Consider the following 16821-nt stretch of genomic DNA (forward strand, 5'->3'; position numbering starts at 1 on the left):
ATCTCTCTCTGTTATCCAGACTGGAGTGCAGTGATGTGATCATAGCCTATCATAACCTCAAACTCCTGGGCTCAAGCCTAGCTTCTGGAATATCTAGGACTACAGATGTGTACCACCATGCCTGGCTAATTTTATTTTTGTAGAGATGGAAGTCTTGCTATGTGGCCAGGCTGGTCTTGAACTCCTGGCCTCAAGTGATCCTCCCACTGCCACTTTTATTGTGTAAATTTAGTTATCTTGATGGTGTCTTATAATTTCCATAGGCTTTCTTTCATTTTATTCTTTTTTCTTTTTTCCCTGAGTAATTTCAAATGTACCATCTTCAACCTCACTGATTCCTTCTTCTGTTTGTAATTCCTTTTTCTGCTTGTAATTTCAAATGTGCCATGTTCAACCTCATTCATTCCTTCAATGAGTCTGCCATTGAAGAGTTTTATTGAATTTTTCAGCTCATTTATTGTATTCTTTATCTCTAAAATTTCTATCGTTATTGTTGTTTACTTCTTTGCCAAACTTTTTATTTTGTTTGTGTATTGCATTTTAAATTTTATTTAATATTATATTCATGTTTTTTTATACTTTCCCGAGCTTCTTGAAGAGGATTTTTTTCTGAAAATTTTGTCAGTCATCTAGGGTCTGTTTCCTAAATTAGTGATACTGCTGTTGGAAATTTTATAGATCTTCATTTTTAGGGTCCATTATTGGAGCATTATTAATTTCTTTGGTCATGTCATATTTCTCTGGGTTTTTTTTGTGTGTGTATGTGTGTAATTCTGTGTCTTTGTGTCAGTGTCTGCACATTTGAGGAATCACCTACCTTGTCTGTTTTTTGCTGGTGTTCTGTGTTGGGGACAGAGCTTCAATATTTAGTCTGGCCTGCATTTCTGAATGGGTCAGCTAGTAGTGACCTATGCAGGCAGATCTTGCTCTTGGGTTTTTAGTTGGGCTGAGTTGCTGCCTGAGCTCCAAGGTCAGCTGGAGCTGCTGGCTGTACTCTGCACTCTAGTGAGAGCACTGGCTGGGCTTTGTGTTCAGGTAGAACTTCTGGCTAGGCCCTATAATTATCTCTGATTGAGTAGATTTGCAGGCTCTCTTTTCTAGGTGAGTGGTATGCTGTTTGGAATGCACAGTTGGACGGGGCCACTTGCTGGGCTTTAGCCTTAGGTCTGGATGAGGTCTCTTAGGTCACCGCTTGCCCACTTGGGATGGACAAGGCCGGCGGCTATGCTCTATAAATATGCACAGTTTCAAGCTTGTCTCCCTGCCCAGGCCTAGAAAGAACCTCAGGTTGGGCTCTGAAGCAGGGAAGGGTCACTGCTTGATGACAAGAGTTGCGTGTAGCCAAATGTTCTGCTCTGCAGATATGTGGAGACATGAACTTGCCTTTCTATGAGGTTTAAATTACAACGCTTTTTGTAATAGCAACAGATTGGAAAGCACCTAATGTTCATTGTTATGGGACTAATTCAGTACATCAATATTTAGAATATCTTACATCTTTTAAAAGAATTTGGAAGCTCTTTTATATTAATATTTAATGATATTCCATATATTAATGATGTAATATGTTGTAAAATGATGCATATTATTATCTTAAAAGTTTGCAATACTCTGTTTGTGAAATACACATGCATATATATACTTCCTGATATTGCTTAATGGAGTGACAAAGAACTGACAAAATTGTTCACTTTTGAGGAGGAAACATAGGTGACTGAGTACCAAGGCATGAGGGAGAGTTTTTGTTTTATATAACATTTGAAACATTAAATTTTGACCCATGTAAGTAAATCATCTACCCAGAAAGACACAGATATGAAGGAAAGAAGGAGGGAGGAAATGGGAGTAGGGAAAGATGAAGGGAGGAAGGAAGGAAAGAAGTAATGAAGAAAGGAAGAACGTTGCCCTTAGGAACTTATACTGGCAGAGGGGGAGGGGATTATAAGGAAGCTGTTATTATTTATGTGATTTTTTTTACCATTTGTATATTTTACTTGGATTTAAGGAAAATGTAAATTATGAAGGCCACGTAGCAGCATCTGTGACAGAGTGTTAAGATACAATATTTGCCAAGATACCACTGAGTACCGAGTATTTACATTACTGGTTCTCAACACTTGACGTTTTCCTAAGGATTTGTCAGTAGTTATGTGAAACCCTGTGTGCTCACTTTCTCACTTAAGAAAGCATACCAAAATGTAAGGGAGTGAAATTGACATTATTATAATTCTAATCTTGGGTGTGCTATGCTATATTAAAAGAGATAAACCTTAGAAAACTAGGGTACTTTAAATGTGATTAATAACAATTTTAGGTAGAACATCTCACAGTTCATCGGGACTTACCAGTGTGATAATATTGAAGCTGAGAACAGCTAATATGTACTGCAATTATGTCCTTATAAAATATGTATGCATATGGACAAAAACAAAAAAAAGTGAAAAAAAAGCTATATTACGTATCATGTGTAATTTTTCCTAATCTCAGATGCTAAGGTCTTTTCCTTCCTTCCTCCCTCCCTCCCTCCCTCCCTCCCTCTCTCCCTCCCTCCCTCCCTCCCTCCCTTCCTTCCTTCCTTCCTTCCTTCTTCCCTCCCTCCCTCCCTCCCTTCCTCCCTGCCTTCCTTCCTTCCTCCCTCCCTCCTTCCCTCCCTTCCTTCCTCCCTCCCTCCCTCCCTTCCTCCCTCTCTCCCTTCCTCCCTTCCTTCCTCCCTTCCTCCGTCCCTCCCTCCCTTCCTCCCTCCCTCCCTCCCTTCTTTCCTTCCTTCCTCCCTTCCTCCCTCCCTCCCTCCCTCCCTCCCTTCCTTCCTTCCTTCCTTCCTTCCTTCCTTCCTTCCTTCCTTCCTCCCTTCCTCCCTCCCTTCCTCCCTCCCTCCCTCCCTTCCTTCCTTCCTTCCTTTCTTCCTTTCTCTCTCTTTTTCTTCAGCTTTGCTGAGGTCTAACTGACACACAATAAACTGCCTATATTTAAAGTGTAAGCCTGGGTAAGTTTTGACATGTGTATATCCCTGTTAAATTGCCATCACAATCAAGATAATGAACATTTATGTCACACCCCTCCCCAATTTCCTCATGACCCTTTGCAGTCTCTTCCTCTGTCTCTCGCTGCCCTCCATCCCCAAACAATCATTGATCTGGTGTCTGTCATGATAGGTTATCTTACAGATATATATTTTTGTACATTAAAAGTTTTTATGCTCCAGTATAAATTTAAGAAACAGAGTCATTGTTTCATATTGTCACAGTTGGGAGGTAGACTCCTGAAGATTAGAGTGGAGGAGCTTTGTTAGGGATTAATTTATAATCACCACCTATGGAGAGGAAGTGATGGGATGAGAAGGGAAGGGACGGGAAGGGAAGGAGAGAGTCAGGCAGAGGGAGAAGCTTGGCTGTGATGCTGTGATGCTGTCTTAACAAAGATCCCTGTTGGTCCTACAAGGAATTCTGAGATTGCACTGAGTTTTGGTGAATTGGCTGGGACTTTACATCCCTCACGAGCTAGTCACAGGTTATGTGCTGGGAAGGGGCCTTGACCTTGGCTGAGGTGACTCTTCAGCTCAGGGTAGACAGCTGAAGCCTGCTGGCAGCACACCACCTGCTTGGGTTTATGTCTAAGGGAGCCTATGCAGAACACCAGTGCCCCCAATGCAACAATCCTGGTATTTCTCCCATTCTGAGCCATTCTTTGAAAATAACATTGTTGAACAAAGTTGAAATGTGGGAAGGAAGGGATATGGAAATATTTTCAGACACTTTTCTATTTTAAAAAGAATTTGAAAGGACAGTGAAAACAATCCTTAAATTCATGTCAGAAAAGATAATTTATTTGTTCATTAATTCACAGTTTTATTTCACTAGGATAGAATTTCTCAACCTCAGCATATGGACACATTGGATTGGATAATTCTGTTTGTGGGGGCTGTTGTGTTTATTGTAAAATGTTTTTGCAACACTTCTGGTCTCTACCAACTGGATGCCACTAGCAGGCCCCTGCTCCCAAATATTATGCTAATGAAAGAAAACCGATGCAAAGGACAGTTATATAATTTAATTTGCATAACACTTTCAGAAAAGACAGAAAGCAGATCGGTGGTTTCTCTGAGGCTAGCAGTGAGAGTGGTGATTGACTGAACATTGGCATAAGGAAACTTTTGAGGTGACAAAATTGCCAAGTGTCTCCTGGTGGCGTCAAAATCACTCTGGTTGAAAACTTGCACAGGTGTTTATTGAGTGTCTCCTCTGTCCCATGCACTGTTCTGAGTGCTTGGGGATATAAGCACTCCATCTGATGTGGGAGTCAAAAGGCAAAACATCAGTTACCAAATTCAGTATAAAGTGTGTGTGTGTGTGTGTGTGTGTGTGTGTGTGTTGGGGGAGGAGTGTTAAGGACATTGAGAACAAATCAGGGAATGCTTCTCAGAGGAGGTTACCCTAATGAAGACTTGAATGGTAGGTAGGAAGTAAGTAGACCGTGGATAGCTTTGTAGTCAGGGTTGTAATTATAGAATACAAGAGACTGCGTAGCCTATAAACAACAGATATTTATTTCTTGTAGGTCTGGAGGCTGGGAAGTCCAAGATCAGAGAACTAGCAGATATAATGTCTAATGAGAGTTTACTTTCTGGCTCATAGATGGCTGTCTCCTCTCTCTGTCCTCACATGGTAGAAAGGACAGGGAACTCTCTGGGTCTGTTTCATAAGGCCACCTCCCCCCATTTATGAAGTGTCCACCCTCATGATCTAATTATCTTCCAAAGCCCCCACTTCCTAATACTATCACCTTGGGGGTTAGGATTTCAACCTATGAGTTTTGTGGGAACACACACATTCAGTCAATAGCAGAGAGGAAGAACAGGTAGATATTCCATACAGAGCCAGCAACGTGTGCAAAAGTCCATTGTTGGAGTCTTGGGGGACTGAGAGAAGTTTTTTGGCTGAAGGATTTGAAGGAAGGCAATGGTAAGAGATAAGGCTGGAGCTATGGCAGGTAGAGGCAAGGCAAGGTCATGTGACGTGTTTCACAATCTCTTCTGGAATAACCTCAAGATTAGTGGGATCTTAAAAAACATATTTTATAGAAGAGAAGTAGTTTCATTGCCTAAGTACACAGAATTGCTTCCTGTTGGTGTAGAAAAACATAGAGGAACTGTTAGAAATTTATTCTTGGGATGAATCACACAGCCACATTTATTTTTATTGTTTAGCAGACACACATGCAGCGTACTACATTAGTCACTCTTCTAAGTACTTTATAAATATTAACTAATTTAATCCTCTTAACAACCCTACAAGGCAAGTACTATTTTTTTAGCAACTTTATATATGCCATAAAAATCACCCATTGTAAGTGTACCATTCAATAATTTTTAGTATATTTATACAGTTGTGCAACCATCACTACTACAATTTAGTCTTAGAAGGTTTTAATCATCTCAAAGTTTTTTTTTTTTCTTTTTTGATGCCATTTTGTAGTCAAGCCTGGTGAGAACCTGCTCTCAATCCCACTCCTACCTCCAGCCCTAAGAAACCACTGATCTTTTTTTGTTTTGTTGTCTTTATAGATTTGTCCTTTCTGGAAATTTCATAGAAATGGAATAATGCAATATATAGGTTTTTTTGCATCTCACTTTTTTTCACTTAGCATAATGTTCTTGAAGTTCCTTGAATACATATTGTAGCACGTACTTATAGTTTTTAACTTTTTATTGCTGAATAGTATTCCATTGTGTGGATGTACCACATTGTTGATGGACATTTGGATTGTTTCATTATGAACACTGCTGCTATAAATATTTGCATTCAAGACTTGGCATGGACATATGTGTTCTTTTGGGTAGATAACTAGGAGTGGAATTACTCCTAATGGTAAGTTTATGTTTAACTTTTTAAGAAATAGACAAACTGTTCTCCAAAGTGGCTACTTACGTAGATGCTATCATCGTTTCCCTTTTATTGAGGAAGAAACTGCTACAAGATCACAAAGCCTGTAAATGGCGACGGTAGGAATTGAACTTATGCCATTCACCACCAACTTCTGTGGCCATCTGTGCATTCTCTTATCATGGACCTTACCATATTACATTGAAGTTATCAGTATCCTCCGCCACGCTGTAAGTTTCTGCAGGGAGGAAAATGCATGTGTGTGTTTTTAGCCTTGGATTCAGAGACTTGAGTTAATCATCACCTTCAATTTGTAGCTCACTATTGTACATGAAATCTCTCCACCTTCGTGTTTTTTTCTTTTTTTCTTTTTTGGAGATGGAGTCTCACTCTGTTGCCCAGGCTGGAGTGCAATGGTGTGATCTTGGCTAACTGCAACCTCTGCCTCCTGGGTTCAAATGATTCTCTTGTCTCAGCCTCCCAAGTAGCTGGAACCACAGGCACCTGCCACCATGCCCAGATACTTTTTGTAGTTTTAGTAAAGATGGAGTTTCACCATGTTGGCCAGGCTGGTCTTGAACTTTTGACCTCAGGTGATCCGCCTGCCTCAGCCTCTCAAAGTGTTGTGATTATAGCATGAGCCACCCTGCCTGGCCCCCACCTTCATTTTTTTTAAAATTTTACTTTTCTCTTCACTCTTGATTCCCCATTCATATTACTATTGACAACAGTAATAGAAATAACAGTGAACGTTTACTGCCAGGCATTGTTTTAGCACTTTCTATTACCTCAGTTATTTCTCACAATAACCCCCACAGAGTCATTATTCTTTCTATTTCCTATTTTTTTCAGACAAAGAAACATTACAGAGCAGTGAAGAGACTTGCTGAAACTGACAGAGTAAGTCAGTGGGAAAGCCAGGATTTGAACCCACGTGGTCTGTCTCCATAAACTATACTCTTTATACACCTCTTCAGACACATGAGTTATTTCGGTTGATGAGGTACTTGGACATAAATATCACTTCCTAAAACGTATAGTGTTGTTTTGTGTGTGAGGTGTTTTTCATAAACATAAATGGCATTGGGTCACAGCTGTGCTTCTTGTAGTTTTCACTCTAGACACTACCTCTGTGTTGCTGTTGGCACATCAACTTCACTGCTTCTGACTGCTGCATAATATTCTATCCTGGCCACCCATCACATTTTCCTGGTCCATTTTTCTTATTTAGGGCTCTTTCAACTTGCTACCTCCACAGAAATGATGCAAGAAACATATTTATTTATAGCTTCTTATGAATCCATGCCAGAATTTTTCTTGGGAATGTAACCAGGAGTGGTTCTCTGAGTCAAAGGATATGCAAATATTTTATTTCACCAAGTGCAGAAGAATTGCTTTCCAGATTCACAGGTACAATTTGACAGTCCTGCCAGTAGCACCAGGGATTTCCTTTCTTCACATCCTCTCCAACACTTGGTAATTTGTGGCTATTCTAGTGCATGCAAAATGGTACCCCGTTGTTGCTTTTAATTTATATATTTCTGGTTACAGATAACCATGAGCACCTCTTCTGTTTGCTGGCTATTTGGGTTTCCTCTGCTCATTCATGGTTGTGTGTTTGTGTGTGCACAAATTGTCCTTATATAGCCTACCTAGTGGTTTCTTGTAGCTCTCAGATATTGTCCATCTCTTACCTGCACCTTTCATTGAATGGAAGTCCAGTCCATTTTCTCCTTGATGTGAGCTTTTAGGGTCTTCATTAGCCATTCCTTACCCTTTGCTCACAAAGTTATTCATGTTTCCTTCCATTAGATGTGTACCTTAACCTTCTGCATTTAGATCTCTTATCTACTTGAGTTTACCTCTGTATGAAGCAAAAGGGAGATATCCAGCTTTGCTTTTCTCCCAATAGTAAGCCCCATGTCTAGTACCATCTAATAAATAATCTATCCTTTATATGTGGTTCACTTTTTATCACATCTCAAGTTCCCCTGGAAAAACAAGTCTATTTTTCTGCTCATTTTCTTGTTGTATTAGTCCACCTATAACTTAGTATGTCTTTAGATCTCATAGAGAAATTAGTTATTTAAGAACTCTTATTCCTCTAAGTTTTAGAGTAAGTCATTTAGTTCATCAAAAAATTAATACATTATTTCTGGAAAGATCTAGTAAACTTGTTGGTAGATCAATTCCTTGCTTCTGTGTGATTTTTATTTACATTTTTATCCTTATTTCCTAGCATAGTATCTTACATGCTCAATAAATATGTATAGAACTGAACTATTGTTGAACTAATTTATGATCTCCTTTTAGTGACTGGGCAGGAGAACAAATTATATAATGATGGAGGTCAGATTTGTGTGAGAAAAGACAGAAGAGGAGCAAAAGGCCAGGGAATTGACCCCCTTCTGTAAAAGGGACAACTGTGGCTTTGGTTTTAATTCTTATAATAACTCACTGAGATTAGCAAGTCCTGACTGAGAATAACTTCTGCAGAGAGCTTTAGAAGTGGCTTCACGTGAGGGCCAGTAGCTGGGTTCCCAGTGGAATTTCAAAGTAAAATATGTAACTTAAACTAGGAGATGATGGAAGGAAAAATGCTATCAGTTAATTCATATAATCAAATTAGCCGTTTTTTGAATGTCAAGCTGCAAATACTGCTGCAGAAAAGATTTATGCTACAGAAATGAGGAGCCTGCCATCTAGTGGCAATAAATCTACATACCACCACTCGAACTCTAGTCCTAAGGAATAGGACACACTATAGTGGTTACTATAGGCTACTCACTATTCTAAGAATTTTACACATTACAACAATAACACTGTGAGATATAGCTTATTATTACCCCCCATTTTAAAGATGAAGAAATTGAAACTTAGAGGAGTTAAACAATTTGCCAAAGTCACAGAGCTAATACTGTGTTGAAATCTTGACTGTGTGGCTTGAGAAACAATATATTCAAACTATTTGCTACTATGCCCGAAAGAAAAAGAGTGTGGTATGCTAGGATTGTCTCCTACCAGCTAGAGCAAGTGGATGGTGTGCATTCTTTCCAACGCCTCATTCGACATCACACTGGTAGTTTCAGTTCTGTCATGGTGGCAGTGTTTACACAATGAAAATCAGAGAATTCTACACATTCAGGCTTTTTTTTTTGCCATGCTTCACCCCATAGAGAGCTGGTTTGCAGGGTGAGAAAGACTAAGAATCAGGAGACATATCCATAAGCTTTCTTTAGGAAGGCTGGAAAAGGGATTTGGAAAGTACTGAAAAACTGGTTTTTGTAAAAAATCAGATAAAGAGATCTTGAGACTTTTCTTTTGATATTTTGTATTAGATCAGAAATAGGTAGTTTATGACTAATGTAGAACCTCCGGAAATGAGGAGAGTCTTACTGCAAAGTACTATGCAGATGCTCAACTGCTTTAGAGGAAAGAACACAGAACAGTTACAGAGGCTCTGTTGCAAAGTACATATTAAAACTGGCAAAGAAACAGATGAGTCAGAAAAAACAAGCAGAGCTATTTTTTTTAAAGAGGAACTGAAGCTATGTAAAACAGGACCTACTTAAAATTTCTTGAAATGGCCAAAATTGCATTGTCTATCTCAAGAAATTTTAAGTAGGTCCTGTTTATTTATTGTGTGTTTGATCTCCAAAATTCAGAGAACAAATACATCTATGCCAGTTTGAAGGGGATCAAATCACACACTGAGAATAGCCATGGCATTTAGGGGAAATGAGCAAAGTTGCTACAATTTCAACTTCTTCCCCTTTTCTAAATGCTTGGAGTGCACACACACACACACACACACACACACACACACACACACTCCTAATTGGGAAGAGACCTGCATTGTATTCTTGCGGACTACATTCAGTAAATAACAGCTTGAAGAGATATTGCAATGTTGTAAGTATAGTCACCAACAACCTACATTATGTTACAATGTGTAAGAAGAACTCATCTGAGATTTTTTCCTCACAGAATCTGTGGTAGAAAAGACATGTTAGGAATTCCAGGTCGTGTCCCTCCCCACCCTTTTTTTGGGGGGGGGGGGGGATGCCTCTGTAGCCCCTCCTAAATGAATAGGTGTAACAGATTATAATCTGGTCTCCTCGCTATAATTTATGGATGAATCCCTAACTCAAGCAGTGTTATACTCTGAGAATTTAAAGACACAGGAAATATAGTATTGTATATTGGAGCTGCAAGACTGTTTAGAGTTGGAGCTATGGCGAACTGGAATTATAAGGGGCCACAGACTGTAATGAACATCCCTCCAGTGGAAGGAGATTTGAAGAGATGAGCCCAGAACGGACGTACAGAAAGATGCAGGCGTAAGAGCTATTTAGTGAGAAAGCTGATGGAAAGAAGAGAGAAGGAAGGAGACGAGAGACGAAAGAGGAGGAGAGAGAGGGAGACTCCCTAATGGTTTTTAGTTTTCATGATCAGTCATATTTCCTGCAAATGCCTGAATGGGGCTCCATGAGAGCCCTTGAGTCATTTTAATAATTCTCTCTTTTACTTTTGCTTCTTTGAGTTGATTTTTATTTCTTGCATTCAAATGATCCATGATTGAGTATCATCAAAGTAAATTAGAGTAGATAAGCACAGGACTCAGCGAACACCCAGCAGCTGCTGCTGTCCTCTGAGCCAGAACATTCCTGGAACGTATATTTCAGGAAATTACATATATATATCTATTTTTAAAATAACATTAGTTTCTTTCTTCTTGGTAATAAAGCTAATGCAAAGATACGTCATCAAATGGTTGCTCATAGGTCCTGGTACTTGCCTCTTCCACAAAGAAGGACCAAAACAATAAAGAGATAATAACCACATGTTAAATAGGAGCATCTAAGTGAGAACACTGAAATTCAGCACGGAGGTGACACTCTTTCAAGCATTTAAACTCAATACGGCAGCATAGAGAGACAAGTGAAACAGCTGGTTGGGATTATCTTGGATCTGAGAAGGACTCACCATTTTGAGGAAAAGCTAAGCAAGAGATACATAGCAGTTTATATTCTCATCACAAACACCAGCAGCTCTGATTACAGGAGAGCTGGGTCTAGTATAGGGAGCTGCCTGGGTCCATATATCTACATTGTTCCAGAGAGGACATTTGCACCGAGTTTTACTCGTGAGACCTAAATTACCACAGAAAACCTGCCCCTTCAAGCACAGCACCATTTTGGAAGCAGAGTTACCACCAGACTGCATTCTGGCCTGGGACCCAATAGGTCTTGCATCTTCACAGCCCTTGTGCTCCACCAATACCCCTCAACATGCATTCAGAGAGCTGCAATGTTACAACACCAGCTAGACCCAGCAGTACAGCTGTATCCCTGCCACCCAAGTCGATGCAGCACCCTACACTCTTAGGAACAGGCACACCAAGCAGTCTAGCATACCAGGAAGGCTGTTTCAAAAGATGGGTAGCCAAAGCATGTGCTCCCTAGAACCTCAGGCCTGCCTGCCTGTGGCTGCCACTGTCACTGGTGGTCCCCAATCCCTCGAGCAGATGTTCTGTGTACCACCCAGGGGCCCCAAAATCAGAATGCCTAGACCCACTGCCAGTACCAGTAGTGCCTGTGCATGGTGCCCAAGGACCCAAGGACCAGCCCACCCAGTGCCCACCACTACCAATGTCAGAAAACCTCCCCCCTCAAGCAGTGGGGCCACCACATACCTGCGTGTGCTTACTAGGGGCCCAAAGACTGGCCTGCTCAGTGTCTTCATTTCCAGCAAAAGTTTTCTACAGCCCCACAAACAACTACAGTATAAGTAAATGAGGAACTTGTAGAAACTACTGATATTGATAACAGCCAAAGAAATCATATGGAAATTGCACTGTTGCACTCACTCAGAAATAAAGCCAAAGCAACCTACCCAACTAAGACTACAGATACATACACAGGAAAACTATTTCCCTGTTAAAGCTATTTAATCAAATTAGAAGAAATGACTGTTTTACCAAACGCACAGATATCAACACAAGAATCTCTGCCCTTGGACGCCGCCGAAGCAGCTTCGTTAAAGTCTCTCTTCTCCCCGCGATCATGTCTAAGTCAGAGTCTCCTAAAGAGCCGGAACAGCTGAGGAAGCTCTTCATTGGAGGGTTGAGCTTTGAAACAACCTATGAGAGCCTGAGGAGCCATTTTGAGCAATGGGGAACGCTCACAGACTGTGTGGTAATGAAAGATCCAAACACCAAGCGCTCCAGGGGCTTTGGGTTCGTCACGTATGCAACTGTGGAGGAGGTGGATGCAGCCATGAATGCAAGGCCACACAAAGTGGATGGAAGAGTTGTGGAACCAAAGAGAGCTGTCTCAAGAGAAGATTCTCAAAGACCAGGTGCCCACTTAACTGTGAAAAAAATATTCGTTGGTGGCATTAAAGAAGACACTGAAGAACATCACCTAAGAGATTATTTTGAACAGTATGGAAAAATTGAAGTGATTGAAATCATGACGGACAGAGGCAGTGGCAAGAAAAGGGGCTTTGCCTTTGAAACCTTTGATGACCATGACTCTGTGGATAAGATTGTCATTCAGAAACACCATGCTGTGAATGGCCACGCTGTGAAGTTAGGAAAGCCCTGTCAGAGCAAGAGATGGAGAGTGCTTCATCCAGCCAAAGAGGTCGAAGTGGTTCTGGAAACTTTGGTGGTGGTCGTGGAGATGGTTTCGGTGGGAATGACAACTTTGGTCATGGAGGAAACTTCAGTGGTCATGGTGGCTTTGGTGGCAGCCGTGGTGGTGGTGGATATGGTGGCAGTGGGGATGGCTATAATGGATTTGGTAATGATGGTGGTTTTGGAGGAGGCGGTCCTGGTTACTCTGGAGGAAGCAGAGGCTATGGAAGTGGTGGACAGGGTTATGGAAACCAGGGCAGTGGCTATAGCTATGACAGCTATAACAACGGAGGTGGAGGCGGCTTTGGAGGTGGTAGTGGAGGCAATTTTGGAGGTGGTGGAAGCCACAATGATTTTGGCAGTTACAACAATCAGTCTTCAAATTTTGGACCCATGAAGGGAGGAAACTTTGGAGGCAGAAGCTCTGGCCCCTATGGTGGTGGCGGCCAATACTTTGCCAAATCATGAAACCAAGGTGGCTATGGCAGTTCCAGTAGCCGCAGTAGCTATGGCAGTGGCAGAAGATTTTAATTAGGAAACAAAGCTTAGCAGGAGAGGAGAGCCAGAGAAGTGACAGGGAAGCTACAGGTTACAACAGATTTGTGAACTCAGCCAAGCACAGTGGTGGCAGGGCCTAGCTGCTACAAAGAAGACATGATTTAGACAAATACTCATGTGTATGGGCAAAAAACTCAAGGACTGTATTTGTGACTAATTGTATAACAGGTTATTTTAGTTTTTGTTCTGTGGAAAGTGTAAAGCATTCCAACAAAAGGTTTTAATGTAGATTTTTTCTTTTTTTTTTTTTGCACCCATGCTGTTGATTGCTAAATGTAATAGTCTGATCGTGACACTGAATAAATGTCTTTTTTTTTAATGTGCTGTGTACAGTTAGTCTACTCTGAAGCCATCTTGGTAAATTTCCCCAACAGTGTGAAGTTAGAATTTCTTCAGGGTGATACCAGGTTCTATTTGGAATTTATATACAACATGCTTGGGTGGAGAAGCCAATGTCTTCAGAAACCTTGGTGTAGTTGAACTAATAGTAACTGTTGTGACCTGAAGTTCACGATTAAAAGGGATTACCCAAGCAAAAATCATGGAATTATTGGTTATAAAGATGATTGTTTGCACATCCTATGCAATATATCTAAATTGAATAATGGTACCAGATAAAATTATAGATGGGAATGAAGCTTGTGTATCATCCATTATCATGTGTAATCAATAAATGATTTAATTCTCTTGAAAAAAATAAAGAACACAAGAATCATGAAAAAGAAAAGAAATATGATGCTTCCAAAGGAACACAGTAACTCTCCAATAACAGACCCCACAGAAAAGGAAATCTATGAAATGTCCAAAAACGAATTCAAATTAATGATCTTTAGGAAACTCAGCAAGATACAAGAGAACACAAATAGGAAATAGAAAGAGATAAGGAAACAATTAATGAAATTTTAAAAGGAATACATATAATTAAAAGGCAAATAGAAATTTCAAAACTGAATAGTTCAATGAATAAAATAAAAGTGCAGTTGAGAGCTTCAGCAATAGACTGGATCAAGCAGAAGAATTTCTGAACTTGAAGACAAATATTTTGAAATAGCCCAGTCAGACAAAAAAGATATAAAGTAACAAAAAAAGAATAAAAGTAATGAAGAAAACCTGCATGACATATGGGACACCATTAAATGAACAAATATTTGCCTTTTGAGAGTTTTAGAAGACATGGGAAAAGGCACAAAAACCATATTTAATAAAAGAATAGTTGAAAACGTCCTGAGTCTTGTGAGAGATACAGACATCCAGATACAGGGAGCTCAAACATTCCCAAATAGATTCAACCCAAAAAGGTCCTCTCCACAGCACATTGTGGTTAAACTGTCAAAAGGGAGAGACAAATAGAGAATTCTAAAAACAGCAAGAGGAAAGTGTCAAGTGACATATAAGGGAATCCCCATCAGACTAACAGCAGATTTTTCAGCAGAAACTTTACAAGACAGGAGAGAATGGGATGATGTATTCAAAGTGATGAAAGGGAAAAAACCCCTGCTAGCCAGGAATACTATGCCGAGCAAAGCTATCCTTCATTAATGAAGGAGAAGTAAAGTCTTTCTCTGACAAGCAAAAACTGAATTTGCCCTACAAATGCTTAAAGGAGTCCTACATCTGGGAGTGAAAGGACAATATCTACCATCCTGAAAACACACAAAAGTATAAAACTCACTGGTAGATCAGATATATGAATGAAAGAAAGAAAGGAATCAGACATTATCAGTACAGAAAATCACCAAAAATAAAAAATAAGAGAGATGGAAAAGGACAAATGATATGCAAAACAACAAAATAACAGGAGCAAGTCTTCATATCTCTGTAACAATCTAGAATGTAAACAGTTTAAATTTCCCAATTAAAATATATACACTAGCTAAATGGATAAAAAAGATGTAACTACACACTGCTTTTAAGAAATTCACTTCACTGGTAAAGAAACACATAGACTGAAATTGAAAAGATGGAAAAACATGTTTTATGTAGATGGAACCAAAGTACACATGAGTAGTTACACTTATATCAGACAAAATGGACTTTAAGTCAAAAAACATGAGACAAAGTCATTATAAAATTGTAAAGGAATCAATTTGGCAAGAGGACATACAATTGTAAATATATATGCACTCCACACTGGAGCACTCAGATATGTAAAGCAAATGTTGTTAGAGCTAAAGAGAGAGAGGTAGGTGTCAATAAAATAAAAGGTAAGAACTTCAGCAGCCCATTTCAGCTTTGGACAGATTCTCTAGATAAGATCAACAAAGAAACATTGGACTTAAACTGTTCTGTGGATTAAACAGATCTAATAGACATTAACAGAATGTTTCATCCAATAGCAGCAGAATATACATTTCATCAGCACATGAAACATTCTCTGGGATAGACTATATGTTATGCCACAAAACAAATCTCAAGAAATTTTAACAAATCAAAATCATGTTGAGTATCTTCTCAGGCCACAATAAAATAAAACTAGAAAACAACAAGGGGAACTTCAGAAATTGTTAAAAATACATGGAAATTAAACAGTGTGTGCTCAAACTAGCATGAATCTATGAAGCAATAAGAAGAAAGTAAATGTTTTTAAACAGATGAGAATAGAAACAAAACATACCAAAACCTATGGAATATAGCAAAAACATTACTGAGAGAACTTTATAGGAGTAAATGCCAACATCAAAAAGGAGAAAGAACTTGAATAAACAATCTCAAAATGTTTCTCACAGAAGTAGAGCAGCAAGAACGACCCAAACTTAAAATTAGTAGAAGGAAAGAAGTAATACAGATCAGAATAAAACTAAATAAAATAGGGACAAAAATACAAAAGATTTACAAATTGAAAGTTGTCTTTTTGAAAAGAAAAAGTCAACAAATCACTAGCTAGGCTAAGAAAAAAGAGGGAAGAAATAAAATCAGAAATAAAAATGGAGGCATTACAGCTGATGCCACAGAAATAAAAAAAGATCATTGAAAACTATTGTAAACAACAATACATCAACGGACTGAGAAACCTAGAGGAAATAAGAAAATAGATAAATTCCCAGACACATACAACCTACAAAGATTGAACTAGGAAGAAATAGAACACCTGGACAGACTAATAATGAGTAATGAGATTTAATCAAATCTCTTTTTCTTTATAAATTACCCAGTCTTGGGTATTTCTTCATAATGATATGAAAATGGACTAATACAGTCATATATTGTATGATAATGAGTAATGAGACTTAATCTAACTTCTTTTTCTTTATAAATTATTCAGTCAGGTATTTCTTCATAGCAATATGAAAATGGACTAATGCAGTCACATCTGTATAATTAAAAGTTTCCCAACAAAGGAAAGCCCAGGCAGAATGGTTGTATTGCTGAATTCTCCCAAACTGTTAAAGAAGAACTGACATCAACTCTTCTCAATCTATTTTAAAAAAATTGAAGAAGAGGGAATTTTTCCTAACACATTTCAATAGGCCAGCATTATTCTTATACCAAAGCCAAACAAAGGCACAACAAAAAAAGAAAAAGCAACAGGCTGTATCCCTGATGAACACACAAGCAAAAGTTCTCAACAAAATATTAGCAAACTGAATCCAACAGCACACCAAAAAAATAGTACACCATGATGAAGTGGGTTATCCCAGGGAGGCAAGAATGTTTCAACAGACGCAAGTCAATAAATGTGATATATCACATCAACAGAATGACAGACAAATGCAATATGATCATCTCAATAGATGCAGAAAAAGC

General features: G+C 39.1%; 1 pseudogene across 1 annotated transcript in view; it reads left to right on the forward strand.

The window, feature by feature from the left end:
* Positions 1-13233, forward strand: part of LOC144578425 (heterogeneous nuclear ribonucleoprotein A1 pseudogene) — a 48568-nt pseudogene extending 35335 nt beyond the window's left edge. Inside the window, exon 4 of the transcript XR_013524191.1 lies at positions 6732-13233. The product of XR_013524191.1 is annotated as a heterogeneous nuclear ribonucleoprotein A1 pseudogene (transcript). The remainder of the gene's footprint in view (positions 1-6731) is intronic.
* The last annotated feature ends 3588 nt before the right edge of the window (positions 13234-16821 follow it).

This window comes from Callithrix jacchus, chromosome 11 (assembly GCF_049354715.1).
Source record: "Callithrix jacchus isolate 240 chromosome 11, calJac240_pri, whole genome shotgun sequence".
NCBI lineage: Eukaryota > Metazoa > Chordata > Mammalia > Primates > Cebidae > Callithrix > Callithrix jacchus.